This window comes from Protopterus annectens, chromosome 7.part1 (assembly GCF_019279795.1).
Source record: "Protopterus annectens isolate FY-2018-M chromosome 7.part1, PAN1.0, whole genome shotgun sequence".
Lineage (NCBI taxonomy): Eukaryota > Metazoa > Chordata > Ceratodontiformes > Protopteridae > Protopterus > Protopterus annectens.
The window spans coordinates 275,493,026-275,514,108 of NC_056740.1; the positions used below are offsets into that span (position 1 = coordinate 275,493,026).

At 40.8% G+C, this 21,083-nt stretch overlaps 1 protein-coding gene across 1 annotated transcript in view; it reads left to right on the plus strand.

Moving 5' to 3' along the window:
• The first annotated feature begins 1,715 nt into the window (after positions 1-1,715).
• Positions 1,716-21,083, plus strand: part of CRELD1 (cysteine rich with EGF like domains 1) — a 571,547-nt gene continuing 552,179 nt past the window's right edge. Inside the window, exon 1 of the mRNA XM_044078710.1 lies at positions 1,716-1,973. The gene's annotated coding sequence lies outside the window, so the exon portion shown is untranslated. The remainder of the gene's footprint in view (positions 1,974-21,083) is intronic.

Consider the following 21,083-nt stretch of genomic DNA (forward strand, 5'->3'; position numbering starts at 1 on the left):
CTATCAACCTGGGTCCCCAGGTCCCTGATAACTTCTTCTGTGCTCAGTGGATTGCCACCTATTTGGTAGCTAGGGGTAACCTTGTTTTTCCCGAAGGGTATGACTATGCATTTTTGGCATTTAACTTTAGGCGTGGCTCTGGCACCAGTTATCCGTTTCTGTGAGACCCTTCTGAAGGATATCTGTGTCAGATGTGTTTTCTACTATGGCCCAGTTTGCAGTCATCTGCAAACTTTGTCAGCCATAACCCTCCTGTGTTTGCTTGTACTAAAGTAAATGCCAAACAAGAGTGGGCCCAGGACTGAGCCCTGTGGGACACCACTTGTGACAGGCTTTGAGTCTGACATGGCGCCAGCAGCTCTGACCCTGTGGGTTCTGTCACTCAGCCAGTTTGCAACCCATCTTGTGATGTATGGGTTGACATTTAAGCTGATGAGTTTTTCAATGATACCCGAATGGGGTATTGTATCGAAGGCCTTAGCCAGATCGAGGTAGGCTGTATGGACTGCCTTTCCTCATCAATGGCTTTGGTGACTGTTTCAAAAGTCAACCAAGTTTAAAAGGCATGATCTGCCTTTGACAAAGCCAAACTGGGTTGGATCCAAGGTCTGCAAATTCCTATGTCTTTATTTATGAGGTCCATTATGATCCTCTCCATGGCTTTGCAGATAAGGCTTGTCAAGCTAATGGGCCGGTAATTTCCAGGGTCGGTGGAGGCACCGCCTTTGTGAAGTGGTACCACAGTTGCAGTGCGCCACTCCTGGATCCAGAGGTAAGACTTTGATTAAACAGCTGTCCTAGCTGTGGGTTTAATTCCTCATTGAGTTCATGGAGCACACAGCCGGGGACACCATCAGGTCCCATGGATGCTGTGTTTTGTGCTTTGGAGAGAGCAGTTCTCACTTGGGCTGGAGATGTTTGGGGGCTGCAATCGTTTGGTATAGATATCTCTCCTTTTGGGGAGAAGTTTGCACTGAACCTGTCAGCCAGTATGTTGGCAATGTCTGTAGGATCAGTAATCTTCACATCATTTTGAACTAGCTCTGAGCATATCTGGGAGTTTCCTCCCAGGTTTCTAACATAGCTAAAGAAGGCCTTATGATTGTCTTTTGAGTCTTTAGCTATTTTTCTCTCGAAATTTGCTTTGGATGATTTTATGAGAGCTCTTAGTTTTTTACTTATAGTGATCAAGGGTGTCTTACCTTTTAAGGATTTTGCTCTATCTTGTAGTAGCTTCCTCCTTTTGTTGTAGAGTTTGTTTATGGCTGGGGTCCACCAGACTGGACGCTTGCCTTTGGTACAAAGAATGTGGAACTTCAAGGAACATGAGCTTTTTAAGACGAAAAATGAGGAACACTCCTCAAAATGAGATACACTTGAGAGTTATGATCCCGTCAGCAGAAATAACACTTCAGCAGCGTAGCTGTGTAGTTACTAGTAATTTTAAACTCATAACATATGTTCTTCACGTTACAGCAACTGCTAAAATTAGCTTCAGTGAAAGTAATGCCTGATAATGAATTCTATCCACACCCTGCCTTTACCATTAAAAGCAACACAAACAGGACAGTTGCCATTATCTGCTGCAGGCACAAAAACAGCGTATTTAATAAGCATGTAAACATGCACCTGCTGGGCTTGCGACCGATGCTATTATTGTCCTCTTGTGCTGGTGGGTGGTTCTTTGCTCTCCCGTGCCTGCTTGTTACCCGTCATGCTGTGGTTGGCTGGATTTAGGGAAGGGCGTGCCCCATGCAGCCCAGCAGAACGCTGCGACGTCTGAAATATGGGGTTATCTTTAACAAGAAGCAGAATGGAAGAAGCAGGTTAATTGGCAAGGAATTTACAGGAAACCGGGTTCGGTTATTATTTTATTGGTAGTCGGTGTTCAAATTAATTTGTCATCTTCTCAGTACCGGAGAAAAAGAAGACGTATTTGTTTTGTTGACAGGTGCAGATCAGTTTGTGCGCAGGTGAGTGGCTTCGCGACAGCATGCTGGTCCATAACAACTCAAACTGGTGCGCGAGTGTCATGAACTCTGTGGATAAATTAGAAAATACATAATGCATTATCGATCACTTGTGTTCTTGGGTTGAGTGTTCAGATATGCAGACTGTTTGTTTCATTCACTGCCTCACACTAGTAAGCTTGTGTACTTTATATTGTAGAGTAGTCTTTGATGAGGGTAAGGTTATGGCAGATGTTTATCTTGAGATCAGTAACGCAGTTGCCTGCATCCTCCGCGGAGGGCAGATGCGGCTTACAAAGCTGTATCCTTTTTTTATTTATTTTGGATATTTGGGCCTGCTCTCTGGATACCGTGTCATTCTGTCCAGGTGTTCATAAAGGGTAGAAGCAGTTATGTAACATGGCAATAATAGCAGAATAATTAAATTACTGTAGATGATGTGATAAAGTACCTAGATGATTTCTCTTTACACTAGGCAGCACTTATTTGTGAACTGTTTCATCAGCGTTGTTGTCAGATATGATGGTTTGGACATGTATGTAACTGCAGCCTCTCTTAGTTGTCCTGCTTGTCACCAGGGCCTCAAAAATGTCACCTTTCAAACCAGAGACTGTGCCTGGGATTCATGAAAAACAGAGGTGGTCTAATCCCTTATTGCAAACATGGAGCCTACCAAGAGATTTCCTTTTCTCTCAATCTGTGAAGACCGCCAAGACTCTGCTAAGGGTGTACATTGTGTTCTTCACATATGCAGCAGCAGACTGGAGTTGTTCTTCCACAGGAAGATAAGGCTTTGTGGTTTTAAAAGACTAAAAGGTGCTGGTTTGTTCTATTAAACTGACTGGGTTACTTGAACATGGCTCTGTTGCTGAATCATGTGTTATGACTAGGGTTGCCACCTTTTCAAATGGACAAAGTGGGACATTTTCGGGACACACATCAGATTTTACAGGCTGACATATACCCACGGTCAGTACAAAGGCTAGAACATTACTTTTTTGCTTAAATAAAAGCTTATTCTTGCAGCAGTTTAGTTGCTTACTCTGTTTCTTGTAACATTTAGGTATTTTAGAGAATACAGAAATTACTATTATGCAATTATTACACAAAATATGGGACATAATACAATGTGCAGGACACATTTGCATTTTGGCCAAATGACCAAACAACCGGGACTGTCCCTCACAAAGTGGGACAGGTGGTAACCCTAGTTATGACCTTTGCAGATCATAATGGAGTAAGGTAGCAGATATGTCTGGCTGTGATGAGGAGACAGTGAGCGTGACCTAGACGTTGTAGAGGTCTCATGGGAAGGCTGGAAAATGTGTTTTCTGGTATGTACTTTGAGGAACGGGCAATTAAATGAGTGTTTGGAGTAAAGACAAGAACCAGAAAAGTTTCTTGTCTGTGATACAGCTGTTGTTTTAAAAGAAAGTGAGCCATACATATTCTGGGGTGTTTAAATTTTGGGCTGTTTGCATTATTAGTGGAATATTGCTTACTTTGGAATTCAGACTGCATGTTTTAAGCCACTTTTAAAATTATTTTCAGCTCCAGTTGAAAGTGAGAGGTAGTTCAATAGAGTCGTAATTGTCTGTAGTTGTCTTTAATTTGTAACTTTTACGAGAGATTTTGCTGGCTTTATTTGGCTACTTTATCTACAAATTAATTTAATCTCTTCAAATGCAGTTTTGATCAATGGATGAGGAATCCCAAATTCGCACCTGGGGTAGTGCCTCTGTCCCTTATGGACAAGGGCAATCTGTAACATACTCAAGGCATGAGCAGAAATCTATGCCATCCTCTTGTCCCAAGAGGCCATATATTGGGTAAAATCAGGTTATATTGGCTAGTCCGGTAAGGACTCTGAACCCTGTGCATCTGATAGAGCATGTATGTACAGGGTAACTTCCATGTTGATTTGGAGCCAATGTCAGGATTCATCCCCCATGCATAAATCTGAGCTTTACCTTACTGACTTTGACTTCTGGCCAACTGATCTGTGCCTTCCCTAAGTGTTCTACTTAATGGTGTTGTGTTTCGTACAGTTCTTCTTCCAAAGTTATGTTGTGGGTATTTCATGTTTTTAATGAAGAAAACTGTGTGTTTTTTGGGGGGGAAGGAGTCTAATGTAGAAAAAAAAATAGGATAAATAAAGCATTTCTCACACTGCTAGAAGATAAGTGATGCAAGGAATAAAAGTTTTATTAAGAGATGCTTACAATGAAACGAAAGTGTATTTATATTGAAACTTAACATTTTGATGCCTAATGACATCTATTCGATTTGTAATTGGAAAGTTTTCCTTTTTTGACTTAATTTGTGATATATTTATTTTTAATAGATTTTAATTGTGATATATTTCCTGTGTTGTGTGTATATTTATCTGTGTGTTTCTCATGTTTTTGATTCTTCATTTTCCTCCCTGGAAGGCTTTTGCCAATGAGCTAGGGGACACAGTTTTATGTTTGGATGTTAGTTTTCATTCCTTGTTGGTTTAAGTACATTTCTAAAAGATACTTTTGGATACATATTGAGTTGTATTGTTCTATAACAATGCTGACAGAAGTGTGGGGAAGAATCATGTAGGCTCCTAAAGTCACACTACTTACCTATTGGAATGATGTTTTGTATGCATTGGTCCAAGGACTCTTTCCATGTATGAGTTAACCCTAGTACACAAAACCATTACAGGGATGACGGAAGTTACAGCAATGAGTGTCAGACTGTGCACCTTTTTCAACAAAAATAAATACATAAATAAAACAGTGGCAACTTTGAAATAATGGTTTGTTTGCCTTATTCATAAATAGTTGATACTTTACATTATTTATAAATACTTCATACCAAAGTACTGTGTTTGAAGTATTTATTAGTAAGACATTGGAACTCCTCACTACTAATAACAATATCAATAAATGAAACAATTACAGTGGCAGCTTTGGTTGGAAGCTCTAAATAAAAATCTGCCTAAGCAGCAGAGACCTCCAAAGCAGACTTCCAAGCAAATGCTACCCCAAAACAAAACCCGTGCAACACATAGCTCACAAAGTCAGTGTGTCAAACAGTCACAGCCCTTAAGGCTAAATAACACACCTGATGCACTCGTAATAGGTGATTCTGTAGTCAGACACACTGACGTCCCACTTACCAGGCTGAACAAAGAGAAAGTCACAGTGAGCTGCCTGTCGGGCACTAGGATCCGCCACATAACGCAAGCACTCAGGTTACTCCAAAGCAATTACAAATATGACTCGGTCATTGTCCATGCTGGTGTGAATGACCTGAGATGTACCTCCCTCGACTACATGAAAAGAGACATAGAGGAGCTCTCTGATCATGTAGCCCAGGCTGGTATGACCCTGACCTTGAGCAGTATCTTAACCCTCACCTAGAATGATGCCACAGTATAAAGACAAAATGATCGATTTTAACAATTGGCTAAAATTTTGGTGTCATTCAAAGGGGATCCAGTGTCTGTCAGCCTGGGATGACCTACTCGATAAGCCACGTTGCTTCGCTAGGGACGGCTTGCACCTGTCACCCCTGGGCTTTCGGATATTGGCGAAGGCTCTTGCCACCCCCATAGTGCCTTTTTTAGGCAAGTCTCAAAAGACAAACCCACCTCCATAGACAACACAATGAATAAGAAACTAAGGGTAATGCTGCTAAACGCCAGAAGTCTAAACCTCAAGATGCACACACTCTAAGCCCTCCTCAGTATGGAGAACATCGATATCTGTGCAGTGACAGAAACCTGGTTCAAGGCTCCAGAGAGCACCCCAGCACTACCAGGTTATACCTCATATCATGCTTTTCGGCCCCAAAACTCGGACCGAACCACAAAAGGAGGGGGAGTATCCATATTTATCAAAGATACCCACACCTCCAGGTTAGTGGCGTCGCACAAAGCATCGGAGACCATCCATGTGCAACTAACAATGGGCAAAACCGCTTTTCAGTTTGTAGCATGTTACAGACCACCCTCTCAAAATCAGGAATCTCACTCTGCTTTCCTGAAAACACTGGAGAATATGAAGATCTCTCCAAACACCATTATATTGGGTGACTTCAACTACCCAAACATAGACTGGGAGCATTACTCAAGCCCCAACACCCTAGCCCAAAGGTTCCTGGAATTTATAAACTCAAATGCTATGGAACAACTAGTCACCACTCCCACAAGAGGGGAAAACATACTTGACTTGATCATTACCAACATGGGGACTCTATGCTCCATACCAGAGGTATACCCCTCATTGGTGAGATCAGACCATAAATTAATCTCCCTGGATATCCACATCCCGACCTCACCCCCAGCTATCCAGCTTAAATATAAACCCCTATGTCACAAGATGGGTCGCAAACTGGCTCAAAGACAGAAACCACAAGAGTCAGAATTGCTGGAACCATGTCAGACTCGAAACCAGTTGCAAGTGGTGTCCCACAAGGCTCAGTCCTGGGACCTCTCTTGTTCGGTATATATTTTTCCGAGGCACAGGCTAACACGGGAGGACTGTGGCTGACCAAGTTCGCAGATGACTGCAAACTGGGCACCATAATTGACTCTCCAGCTGACATGAGCATTCTTCAAAAAGGTCTCGCAGAGACGGATAACTGGTGCCAGAGCCATGGCCTAAAGCTAAATGCCAAAAGTGTATAGTCATACCCTTTGGCAAAAACAAAGTGCCCACAAATTACCACATAGGTGGTAACCCATTAAGTACAGAGGAAGCAATTAGGGACCTAGGAACCCAAATTGATAGTAATCTCTCCTTCGACAACCACATTGTTAAAGTGGTTAGAAGGACCTTCTATATAGCCCACCTTATCATGAAAGGATTCACATCTAGATCAAGGGAGGTCATCCTGCCCCTTTATTCATTCCTCATCAGGCCCATAATAGAATACAATGCCCCATTTGGGATGTACCTTACCCGACACCTGCAGCAACTAGAAAGCTCCCAAAAGTACCTCACAAAGAGGATCAAGGGACTCGAACAGATGCCATATGCTGCTCTGTTAAAGAAACTCCAGCTCTACTCAGTTGCATACCGCCTACTTAGAGGCGATCTATGCCTGACATATAAAGCTATGTCCAACCCAGAATTAATGGACATGCTCCACCTCAAAAAATCCAAATCCCTTAGAGCCACGTGCTCGAGGGACTTGAACCTCAGCACAGAAATAAATAGGACATGCTGGAGGGACAGATTCATAACCCAGAGGCTCCCTTAGTTCTGGAATAGAATCCCTGTCCATGTCAGGCAGAGCCCCTCACTGACTCTCTTCAAGAGGAATCTTGGTGAGTGGATGGGGGATCGTAGGTTTACCCCGGGGATTACTTCTATGTCACTACTAGACAGAGGCACAGTAAACTAACCTTAAAAAGGGCACAGTAAACTCAAAATCAAAGGGTGGCGAAAGCCAATCACACTCTGGCTAAGCTTATAAATGCCCCAGGGCAGATAGCCTAGTATGAACTTATGAACCTTATTCATAAGCAACCCATACCAGAATACTGTTTTAAAAGTATTTATTAGGAAGACACTGGAACTCCTGAGTGAATTAGTAGTACTGTTCAAAAGCCAGTGGAAAAATAATGCATTTGCATTGTAAAGCAGCAGTAACATCTTAACAATTCTTACCAATATCTAGTTATATGTAAGGGAAAATTGTATTAGAAGTCCCAAGATATAATTGAAGTTGAAGGAAAGCTAATGTTGTATTGGAGTAGATAAGAATATTTATATACTAAATACAAAAATTGAAAGACAAGAATGAAATGTTGGAGTAAATATATATTTGCAAGCCCATATTATATTCTAATGTGAAGTGACTGGTTTGACAAATGAGAGTAAATAACAGATGGGGCCAGTGTATTTTTGACATTGATTATTATTTTGGTGTGTCAAAGCAGTTACAGTGAAAATGATCTGACAGCAGCAGTACAGCTGATTTTTGTAGAATGTTGCTCCAGGTTGTGGGAATTATGTTTTCATCTATTTATTTTTTGAAGGCTATTTTGGCTGTTGTCAAAGTAATCAGTTTGACGAGAAGGCGGTCTGTCATCTTGGGTTCTTAAGGGAAATGGGCTACTACAATATAGCCGGTCTCTTAATCATGGGCAATAATTATCACTGATTAAATCGAATGTCAAAGTATTAAAAAGAAAGCTGATCTTGCCGAAAATGGGAGTTAGTAGTTCAACAGTAATACTTGTTGCATTCAGTAAAATGGGTGAATTTTATTCTTTGCCTTTTGCAAGGTATTATAATTGTAGGAAGATTATAGTGAAATGATTAGAGATGTGAATATTCAAGCCTAGGTATCAATGCAATTTATGGCAAGCATTTGTCGGGCCTCCTTTGTTTGCCGATGTGAAATTTGCATTCAGCCCTGTGCGGGGTATTTGTCGGGCCTCCTTTGTTTGCCGATGTGAAATTTGCATTCAGCCCTGTGTGGGGTATGCACTAAGTGTCTGGTCACTGTCCCTCTTTGTGAGGAAGGAATATTAGTAATTTGCAAGTGTTATTCTCAAGGTATTACTTTTGGGTAATGGCATGGAAGAAGTATCATTGTCATTCATATAGTTAGTTTGTGTTAGTTGTTTATTGGTACCAAAAAACAAGATCCCATCTGCTTAAGTTGGTGGTGGCTCAGGTGACTGTAAAAGATCCCAGATTACTTATTGAAAAGAAGAGGAGAAGTTCCCTGGTAACCCGGTACAACTTTCTTGTAGTAGCGTAAGTACCACCTCAGGTCTTGCCAGAAAATAGGCAACTGACTCAGTGGGACTAACATGGCCAACAAAGGAGAAATTAAATGAAATAAAGCATAACTGTTGATATCTTTAGGGATAGCATTTAGCTTGCAGACAGTTCTATGTGCTTTCAAAATCATTTCGCATTGTGTTACACAGTTTCTAGGAAGGGGTATCTGCTGTGGTGCTGACTATGTCATGTGGATAATGTAAGCAGCCAGAGTTATCCTATGGAAGATAAACAAGATGAAGAGGAGAGGGCTTGGCACTAAGCTTTGGGGAACACCAGCATGGGTTGTTGACATAGTTTGTTCATGGAGTCAGTAACTAGTGAACCATGCATGTACCTCATCCATGGATCTACAGAATGTTAGTTTCTTAGGTGTATATCATTGTCAACATACTCAAGCTCTTTTCAGACCTATGAAAGTATTTCCTGTAAGCTTACCCTTTTTTCCATTCTTGTATATATGCCACTCATGAGGGAAAATGGTGGTTGGTGTACAAGAACTTGTGTCTGCATCCTGCTATCTGTCAGGTAGAATGCCATAATTATTAATGTATTGCAGTATTTGGTCTTGGTAAGATTTTCTAGGAGTTTTACCATTGGGTCTAAATTGTCTGTTGGGTGGAGCTCTTCAGCTATTTCCTGGAAAGTCACCTTGGCAAGAAGAAGAACTGTAAAAAGTTTGAAATGTCTGGAGATGGTCTTTGATTTCAGGGGTAGTTAACAAATGTGTACAGTGGGGTGGACAAAGAATGTCTACTTGTTTTTAGTAATATGAATGTAGGTTACTATATCTACAGCTTCCTGAGAAGGTCCATGATTTCTTTCTTAGTGACAGCTTTTAAGTAGATTGGAGGTAGTTGAGGATTTGTGTAATGGTTCATTGGGGGGGGGGGGTATTGCAAGGGAGAACATATGTATACGAGGCTTTGCGAGCTGCTGAATGGAATTGTTGGATGGTAATTTACGAATAACATTTATTTTTGCCTGTTTTCTGGATTTACGTGATCGCAGTGGTGCAATGGTTAGCGTTGTCACCTCACATCAAGAGGTTCTCTGGTTCGATTCTCGGCTAGGGTGCCTTCTGTGCAGAGCCTGCATGTCCTTTTTGCATCTACATGTTTCCTCCAGGTGCGCCAGTTTCCTCCCACATTCCAAAAGACAAGCAGTAAGTGAATTGGACACACTAAACTGGTCATAGGTGAGAGCGTGTGTGCAAGTGAGTGGTGTGAATGAATTACCGCAGCAGAGCTAGCCACTCAGGGGTGTAAACCTTGGATGGAGATGATTGTTACTGCAGAAGTGACACCCCAACCCCATGTGGAAAGTGGGAAAAGGGGGTTGAGGATGGATGGATGGACGGACTTTAGTTGACTCATTAGTTGTGCATGTGTAATGACATTAAATATTCGGAAACTTTTCATGGGGCCATAAATTTCCCCAAGCTTAACTGCATATTTAATGGCTTGAATTTAGGCTTTACATAGACTAAACTAGTCAGATTTTGCAGTATTGGTATTGGTCATAGTGCTACATCTTACATTGTTATATCTTCTGTGTTTTGCTTGGTGGTTGGGACTCTTTTTTTTTTTTTTTTTACCTGCCCTTCAGGCCTGGTCTGTCATTTTTGTTTACTGATGTGAGCCATGGGACTTATTAGAGCTCATAGTATTCAAGTTTTAGGGGCTAGAGCTTATCTTAAATAGGAATCCAGATGTTGAGAGCGGTGTCAGGATTGATTAGTAAGGGGGACCAGTCTATACTGTTAAGTTGTGCAGTCAGACTGTCTTCAGAAGATTGATATATTTATTGTTTATGTAGTTTTGAAGAGAAAAATATGGAATTGTCATGACTCATTGAGGTGAGAAGTACATGTGAGGCCTACATTTATTTCTGGAATATCTATGAGAATTATGCCTGTTGAGAAAATGTTTAATAATGTGCTTTCCTCTTACTAGTTAAAGTTGCACATCAATTTAAATCTGTCCAAAGAAATACTAAAGGTAGCACACAGCAGAATATCCAAATATATCACAGTCCAACGCAATCTTGTGGTAAAAGATGCATGTTTATTATAAAACAGGTAAGCACGCTTTCACAAGTCTATCGTTTGCTTCATCGGAGATAATCATAATACGTATCCTATTACAACTTAAGGCACACTGAAAATATTATTCAAACCAGCCAATAATACACATCTTATCCACGACCTCACTAAACACGACAATATTTAAAGAGCACTAACCTGTCTAGAATATACACAATAAATACCAAATATGTAAAAACGTATATCAATGCTGTAAATTTATTAAAAAAAAAAAAACTACAAATAATACAAAGCAGAATCAACTAAAACATAGAGCAGGGAACTATTTTAACAATTTCCTGCTCTTAAGTTTAGGTGTAATCACTATATGTTCATTCAACCCTTCCCCCAAATTAACAATCCACTAAGTTCCTTTTCTTCAGTCTTGTTACTTATATTACCCATCCTAGCATCCTCATTAGTCAGTTCTAGTACACTAAACCTAATCTGATGGTCAGTTCCATGCACTAACATATGCTTAGCAATAGCACTATAACTTTGGCCCCTTTTCATACAATACAGATGAACTCTTATGCGCTCTATCAGGTGCCTATTCATCTTTCCTATATAAAAGGATTTACAACCTATACAATAGGCGAGATAAACGAGATTCTTACTATTGCAGTCAACATCAACCTTAATAGCATACTTCTTTCCTGTATCCGTTTCATCCGATATATATATGTATATATACATACAAAAGTTGCAGCTGTTACATTTTCCTCATCTACCTGTCATATGAACATCCTATTCTATCACCAGCATCTTTGGTATAGCAGAGCCTCTGTTTAAGGGATCTAGTATTCCTATATACCATACAAGGTTTCTCACCTACCAACTGAGCTATCTGAGTATCGGCCTGTAAAGCATGCCAACTTCTCTCTAAGATCCCTTTAATCATCTTGCTGTCACTAGTGTAGGTGAGAGTAAGCGCTACATTTTCAAGATTCTTATTATGCCTACTGTCATGATGGGCCTCTCTCTATATTTTTCCTTGACCTCCTAGCATAGTCACATGCTTCTATGATATCATCATTCCCATTATAACCTCTACTGATGCAATCATAAACTCCAGTTGTCTCAATTCCTGCTCAAAATCCTCCTCTCTATCCACTAATCTAGAGATTACTCTCATCTACACTAGTGACAACAAGATCCCTTAATGACAAGGGGACAAGGAATGTAACAACTGCAACTTTTGTATGTATATAGCGGATGAAACAATGTTGTGTGTACTATTCCAGTACTAAAAAAGCCTAACGTTTTACAATTCTTTTCTATATTTGAGACTGTTCTCATTACAGAAACTGTTATAAATAAAACTGGGTCGAGGGTCGAGATAGTGCAGCTCCATAACAGCGGCCTCTACTTGTCTCTGTCCTATTCTACCAATGTTTTTGAGTTTTGTTACTCTTGTGTTTTTAACCACAGGAAACCCCATAAAAGTGGGTTCTACAAGAGTGTACGACAACACAAGACTTAATCACAAACGAGCTAATGAACAAAGGATCTGAATCCACCCCTTCAGCCTATAAAATTATTTTTAAAGGAACGTATATATGAAACAGTTTCTGTTATGAGAGCAGTCCTGAATATAGAAAAGTTGCAAAACTTTAGGCCTTTTAGTACTGGAATGGTACACACAAGGCTGCTATTGCTTGTGGATTAAGATGTAAAAAAAGGGTTATTTTTTGTATTTACTTGAAAACCAGGTGCACAGTTAAGACACATTTAATGTAAAGCAAAAGAGCTTGAAACACAGTTGTGGTAATGAAAGATCCTCTAAATTGAAAGAATTCTGAAGACTGTATGCAAATTACTAGTAAATTCTGAAGACTGTATGCAAATTACTAGTAAGGAGGTACAACCAATCTGGAAGCTTCAGTTACAGCCACTTAAAAGGAACTGCTTTTCCACATTCCTATGTTGATATTCGGATATAATAGTAATGCTTTATCCTGTATTGCTATATATTTTTTCTGATCTGATGAAGTTTATAAGATGAAAGTGTTAATCCAAATAAAGCTTCTGTACATGAATACTGACATAAAGTGACTTCTTTCAAAGATTTGACAGGATTTAATACAAAAACATTGGAACTTCTGGATAAAAGCTAAGATGCCACTCTCGTTCCTGAGTCGCAACAAGCTCTCGAGCTACTCCCTTTGGCATTTGTTCTGCTGTGGGTAAGTAGGACTTGCACAGCTGTACTTAAAGTCAAAAGAGTTCAGGAAAAGAAAAGAACACAAGTCCTAGAGCAGGTTCTTTAAAAATGTTTGGAAAAACTTAAGAACATAAGAACAAAACTTTAATGGAAATTAGAAAGGAAAAACAAACCTGTTTTTTTTTTTCTGTGGCTGCAATAATGTAAAATTGTCAGAGGCTCACAAGTTGGGAATAATAAGTATACTGTCATCTGTGATGAGAAGAGATTTAAAATCATAATACTAACACCTCAGAGGGACAGTCATTTCTTAAGGCAACTAACAGCTTCTGCTTCTGGACCTGTGCATGTTTCTCTTCAAGCAAGGAAAGAGACCTCCTGAAGAAAAGTCTTAGTTTTATAACTAGACCATCCATTTAGCAGTACAGGTACTACAGTACCATGGTTCACCGCTGAACAGCTTAGTATTTGTGGTAAGTCATTTCATCGTAGTGCAGGAGGGAGCACAGGCTGTGATGCTCCTGTTCCACATGTGCTGGCTTGCAGAAGATCATCTGTAGGAACTTCCATCTGACCACCGTCAATCTCCTGTCATTTTCTTCTCTGTCCACATTAATCCTGTAGCACTTCAAAGAGGGGGATGACTATTCACTACTCCCTATTGACTTTCCTTGAAGAAGAGAAAGTTTATGTATGGCAAAATGACACTAAATGACAAACCTCTCAATCCACAGGTTCTCATTCATAGGATTTCTTTTGTCTAGACATTTGTTAGTGAGGGCGACTAAGGGTTGAAAAATCTAGACTTGGTTTCCTCTTTCAGAAAGAAGTAATTTACATGATTGAAGCAAAGAGAAACCACTGTCTTGAGCTGTTTGCCCTACTCAACAAAAATGGCAGATTTCAAGATGCTTTCTGTTTTACTTGCTCCATTTTGTTTTCTGCTTCAAGAACTGCTCGGCCTGATGTTTTTGTTTTATGTGTGTCAGAGAGAGAGAGACACTTATGTAGGCTGCACATATCACACATTTTTTCATTGATTAAATTGTTTCTTGAGTGATACTTAAATGCACAGTGAATTTCTGGTGCTTTGTCTTTTTCTGAAAAGATTCCAAACCAGTATAAACTGAAGCACTGCTGGTGATTCGATGTTGGGTGAGGAAAGTAAATCTATATTTTTTCTGTGAGTGATAGAGCTGCTTTCTGTTTTACCTGCTCTGTTTTTTGTTCTGTGAGAGAAACATTTACTTAAATTATCTAGGCTGCAAATTTCACGTTTTTTTATTGGCTAAATTGTTTCTTGAGTGATACTTAAGTAGGCAGTGAATTTCTGGGTCTTTGTCTTTTTCTGAAAAGATTTCAAGCCTGCATAAACTAAGGCACTGCTGGTGATTCCCTGCTAATTATTCCCACCTGCCGTCTCCTTCATTGATCTGCTTTATAAGCCTGATTTTAATCTGCCCACCCCACCTGTAAATTGACCTTAAGCTCCTCCCTTTCTATGCTGCTGTTGATTTCTTGAATTATTTATTGCTTTTGCTGGTGCTTATATTGAAAATATGCATGTTGCCTCTCATTGTCTGTTTTACTGATTTGCTCTGAATTCATTATCTAGCTAGCTGTTGAATAATGTAGTGTATTTTTTACACTGTAGCAAGCACTTGTTTCCACTTTAAGAGGTCAGTGGATTTTCCATGTAGTGCACTGGGAGGTAGCCTAGTTTGTTTAGATTGAGGAAACGCTTGAGATTGCTGAATGTAGTCTTATTGGCTGGAGGGCTTATTGGTCAGTTTATCTTGTTTTCGTGCTTTTATAAAGTCTGTATAATTGAGTGGCTCTTGGTTTATTTATACAATGCAAATCACTTTTATTGAATAATCTCACTTTTGTTCTCTGTTCAAAGTACACTGCTGTGTCCGTATCTTTAAGTTTGTTTGTGGTAGCATTTCACTCTGTCACTACTTTACTGTGCTTTTACATTACGAGGACTGGGATTATTCTTCTTCTAGTGGTAATAGGTGTTTACCTGGTCTGTCTTTGCTGGGAAGCACCCAAAAGGGCTCCAAGTACTTTTTTGCACTTCTTGTTTATACTGTGACTGTACTTTAGCAGTTAAAAAATTTACTGTCTGCTGCTGCTTTAAGTAGTTAATTGCATTGTATTACATTGTATCTGTTAGTAGGGCTGTTGTAGGTAGCTTGGTCTTGTTCTGCCTGAGCTCCAAACCAGATTTTCTACATTAAGAATGTGTTTTTCTGCACCCTTGTGGCAGAAGTGTGTTTATCTAACCTGTCTGATTTGGAAATTGCTGATGGAAGGCTTATTGTGTGCTTTGTTGATTAGTAGTTAGCTTAAAACTGGTTTCCCTTTGCTTGTATTTAAGCCTCACATTTTTGCAGTGCTGCTCTTCTCACAGAGGTGGTTAGCAGTGCCCTGTATAGATGCAAAAGCCTAGAAGCTCAGGTTTTCCCTAAACAGCTGTCAGTGAAACCCTTCCATTCTTTTCTGCTGCTCTAGTAGCAATTCACTTGAGCACAGAGCAGTGTTGTCTTCTTGATCAACCTTACCCTACTCAAAGTATAGGTCCCTCTTGTAGTCTCTGTGCTACCAGCACAGTCCTGTCAGATTAACCCATTCCCTTCTTTAATAAAACATATAGTAAGAGCCTGCTATCATGGATTGGCAGCTTCCATCATCTCTCTAATCTCTCTGGCCAGCCTGATAAACATGGGAATCTTGAGGCAATATAGCAATTGTCTCCTGTATAGTGACAACTGCTTACTCCTGAAACAAACACTTGATGTGAGAGATGTAGTTACACTATGAAATTAGAAGCAAAATTAAGAACAAATCGAATGCTAAACAGGTTGTCTGCACACACACACTTCCCACATTAAAACGATACATAAATCCACATATGTGGAGATACTCACTAGTTAATTACCAAAAGATCAGAGGCTTCCCAAATGGAAACCACTTACACACACAATGCAAAAAAAGATGACCACACACACACACACACACACCAGTGTCTCTACAAATAAGCCCATAAGGCTTAACACTACAAAACCTAATATGTTAGTCATAGATGACTCCATTATGATGGATGTTCCCCTCACCAGGCTAAATAAGGAGTGGGTTACAGTTAGCCTGCTGTCAGGTACCAGGATCTGTCAAGTCACTCAGGCATTCGGGTCACTCAACCACAAGTACCAGTATGACTCCATCATAGACCATGTGGAGGCGAATGACTTGATGTACCTCCCTGGACTATGTGAAAAGACATATGAGTGAGCTCTTAGAGTATGTGTCACAGGTGGGTGTAAGCCTAGCCTTAAGCATCATTCTACCATCTCCAGGGATGATGCCGCAATAAAAACAAAAAAAAATGATTGACTTTAACAATTAGCTTAGCTTCTGGTGTCATTCTAAGGAGATCCACTATCTGTCAGCCTGTGAAGGAAGACATGGTGATAGGCTAAGCTGCTTTGCCAGAGATGGTCTGCACCTGTCTCCTGTAGGCTTTTGGATACTGGTAGAGGCATTATCCACCCATATTGTGCATTTTTTAGGCAGTGTCAAAATAACCAACCTCCCAACATAACAAAATCCTGTTTAGATAAACTCACGGTACTACTGCTTAATGAAAAGAATGTAAACAAGAAACTACACTCCCTGGAAGCACTCCTCACTTTGGAAGATGCTGAGATCTGTACAGTCACCAAGACATTGTTCAAAGGTGCAGAAAGCACCCTGGTATGCAGGGCAACAGGGTCTTCCATACCTTCAGACCACAAACTGATTGTGAAAGAACCAAAGGAGGAGGTGTGTCCATCTTCAAAAAGGATAAATACACCTCATGACTGGTCAAGCAGTATGACTCTCTCTCGAGCTACTCTGTGTCCAGTTAACTATAAGCAAAGCCCCCTACCACATCATAGCTAGCTGTAAGTCCCCCACAATAAAACGAGAAAAGCATACCACATATCTGGACTTACTGGAGTCACTTGCCATACAGACCAACACCTTTCTTATGGGTGATTTAATTATCTAACATCGACTAGGAAACCTACATGACTGCAAACATGCTGATTCAAGAGGTTCTCTGACTTTGTCAGTGCAAATGCTCTGGATCAGCTAGTCAGTACACCCACAAGAGGCTCAAATGTCCTGGACATACCACTCACTAACATGGGAGGGCATTGCACCTCCCATGTGATGTCCTCCCTGGTAAGATCGGACCATAAATCAGTCTCACTCGAGGCAAATATAAGACCAGATACCCCATCAAGCTCAAAACAAAAACGCTTAAGAATTTTTCAAAGACAAATTATCTCCTACTGTGTGATAAAGCCCCTTTGAACGGAGAAAATACAGACTCCTATGCCGAGGTATACACAATGCCCTATATAACCACTTAAGTAGTTGCATAGAATTTGCTGTATCTGACCAGATTAAAACCAGGTCTTGCCAAAAAAACAAGTCACCCTGGTAGAACACTAGTATAAATAGGCTATACAACTAGAAAAGGAAACTAATATCCAAAAATAAGAGGGAACTGACTCAGCAGAGGAAGAAATCCCGCTCTAGCTTAAATAAACAAATTGGAGATCTTGTCAAGTCCTCCAAAGCTAATTATGAAGCAAAAATAGCCTTCCTAGCTAAAGATAATCGCAAGGCATTTCTTAACTACATCCAAAATCTATAATGGAATACCCAGCTATGTCTGAAATGGTTGTGGATGGCACCTCCCACACTCAACTAGCGGTAAGAGTTAACCTGCTAGCTGACAGATTTGGTGCAAACTTTACCCCCATGTCCCCTCCAGTCACCCCCAAAGTGTACCTACCACCATTCTTTAGCCTATTATCTCAAGAGAGCAGGTCATCTTGGTACTCTACAAGGCCAAAAACAATATAGATGGGACCAGACAACATCTCAGGTTGCCTTTTAAACCACTTAAAACATGATCTAGCAGACCCACTTGGATCCCTGTTTAACCACAGCCTGCAAACTGGCTATGTTGCATCAGAATGGAGGACAGCAACAGTAATCCATCTGTACAAAGGGGGACCATCAGCTTACTCTGGGAGTTATAGGCCCATAAGCTTGACTAGCCTCATTTTCAAGGCCATGGAAAGAAATACCCATGTCCTTGTTAAGAAGGTCCATAATGAATCTCCAAACTCTGGACCTAACCCAGTTCGGAGTCTTCAAAGCTGGATTATGCTTGCTAAACATGGTCACTGAGACCCTTGACTAGGGACATATGGTACATAACCTGTCTTGATCTAGCCAAGGCATTTGACACAATCCCCCACTCGTGTATTATAGAGAGACTCTCTCAATGGAGACTTAAGCCCTACGTTACCAGATGGGTAGTCAACTGTCTCGCAGACAGGACACATACTGTCAAAATAGATGACTTCATGAATAACAAAAGGCCAGTCACCAGTGTGTACCACAGAGTTCTGTGCTGGGCCCCTTCCTCTTCTGAATTTATTTCTTAGAAATCCAGGCAAACCTGAATAGCCTGTGACTGACCAAGTTCGCTGATTGCAAATTGGGAGCAATCATAGAGTCCCCCAACAATATTAATATACTGCAGACAGGGTTAACGCAGAGAAATGACTGGTACCAAAGCCACGGATTAAAGCTAAATACACAAAATGCATTGTTTTTCCCTTTGGTAAAGCTGACATTCCTGCTAATTACATTATAGATAGCACTCCACTAAGTGTAGACCAGTGGTACATGATGTGGGTACTTGGGTGGATAGCAATCTGAACTTTGACCACACGTACCCACAGTAATAAGGAAATCCTTCTTTGTTCATAGGTGTGTACTAGGCTAATGGCCCTGGAGCCTTTATAAGCCTAGCCCATAGAAGTGCCCTGGCATTGTGCCACCTGACATTGGTTCCCAGTGCCTCTATCAAGTAGAGCCACCGGAGTGATCCCCGGGGTGAACTTTCTATTTCCCATGCACTCATCAAGATTTCTCTTGAAGAGGGCCAGTGAGGTGCTCTGCTTGACATGTATAGAAAGTCTATTCCAGAGCATGGGTAGTCTCTGGGTTATAAACCTGTCCCTCCAGCATGTTCTGTTGATTGTGTTAATGAGGTTGAGGTCTGTGGAGCAGAAGGATTGGGATTTCTTTAGATGTAGCATTACTAACAGAGCTGGGTCAGACTTTGCTTTGTAAGTCATGCAGAGTTTGCCTCTTAGTAGACGACATGAGACTGAGAATAGCTGGATTTTTTTTTAGTCTGTCCATGTAGGACATGTATTTAAGGCCTAGGATCCTCTTCGTGAGGTACTTTTGTGGCCTTTCCAGCTGTTGCATGTGTCTAGTGAGGTACATGCCAAATGGAGCATTATACTCAATGACTGGCCTAATGAGGGAAGAGTAGAGGGAGATGATGACCTCTTTCTTTCTGGATGCAAAACCTTTGGTAGTGAGGTGTGCCACATAGGACTTTCTGACCACAGTGGCAATGTGGTGGTCTAAGGAGGGGTTGCTGTCAACCTGTGTCCCCAGATCTCTAATAACACCTTCAGTGTTCAGTGGGCTCACATCAATGCGGTAATTAGTGGGAACTGAGTTTTTCCCAAAGGGGGTGACGACTCATTCTTTGTCATTAAGCTTAAGGCCATGGTTTTGACACCAGTCATTGGTCTCAGTGAGGCCTTTCTGTAGGATGTCTACATTACTTGGGGAGTTAGTAATAGCTCCCAGCTTGCAGTCGTCTGCGAACTTGGTCAGCCAGAGTACCTCCATGTTGGCCTGGACTTCTGAGAAGTAGATGCCAAACAGGAGAGGACCCAGGACTGATCTCTGTGGGACTCCAGTCATGACTGGTTGGCAGTCTGACTTGTAGTCCGCTACTTTAATTTTGTGGCACATCTTATAAATAAAGGCATCACAACTAGGTCTAAGGATGTTATAATTCTATTGTATTCTGCCCTCATCAGACCAATAATTGAATACAGTGCTCCCTTTTGCATGTACCTCACCAGACACCTGCAACAACTGGAGAAACCACAGAGGTTTCTCACGAAAAAATGACTGTGTACAAAACAAGTATAACATGGAAAGACTGAAATCCCTGTCACTGAGTTCTGTCTCCTACAGATTGCTAAAGGGTGCTGTGTGCCAGGGCAGTGTCTGACTCGGCCTTGATGAAAATGCTCCACATTCGTAACTCAAACTGTACGAGGGTCACTTGCTCCAGGGATCTTAATCTGGCCTCTGACATGAGCAGGTCATGTTGGAGATAGAGATACATCTCCCAGATACTGCTACTTCTCTAGAACGAGATCCCGGTTCACTTGAATCAGATCCCCTCCCTGACCCTCTTCAAACGCAACCTAGATTGATGGATGAATGACCACAAATTCACTCTTGGGGTGGCGCCCATGTCCCTCCCAGACAGAGGCAGTCAGTATTGACTACCATAGATCCTTACTTCTGTGAACTTCACTTATCTAACCACTGACAATTGGGGCAACTTGGGATAAATATGGCTAGGCTTGTAAGGGCTGTATGGTAGTTTAGTCTAGTAACCTTCTATGAACGTGTATGTGTGTGTAATACATATAGAAAACCAAATTTCTGAATTTATATTATGCAACTTTAATGCTGTCAATTGTCTCTTTTCTATCCATCCACCCATGTTACACAAATCATAGATGTCTCTGTGATCCAGTTTACTAGGGAAGTAGAGAAAGGAAGTGAATTGCCAGACGTTTCTTCAGTATTACACATACATGCTCCCATACATATGCGTGCACATACCTAGGAAAAGCTTTAAGTTTGTAATTTGACAATTCCTTGTCTTTGGGGGGTGGAGGAAAACCAGAATACCTGGAGAAAAGCCACATGAACATTAAGAGGGCATGCACTGTTCACAGAAGGCATCATAACCAAGAAATGAACCAGAGAATGTTTTGCTTTGAGCAACGGTACTACTCCCTGAGCTGTCTTGTCTTTCTTGCACCCAGTACCAAATGAATGCTGTTGCAAATGGTGCTTTTTTGTTTTGGCAAGAAATTGTTGTATGTGGGTATTGCATTGTGTGTGCATATTTTTCT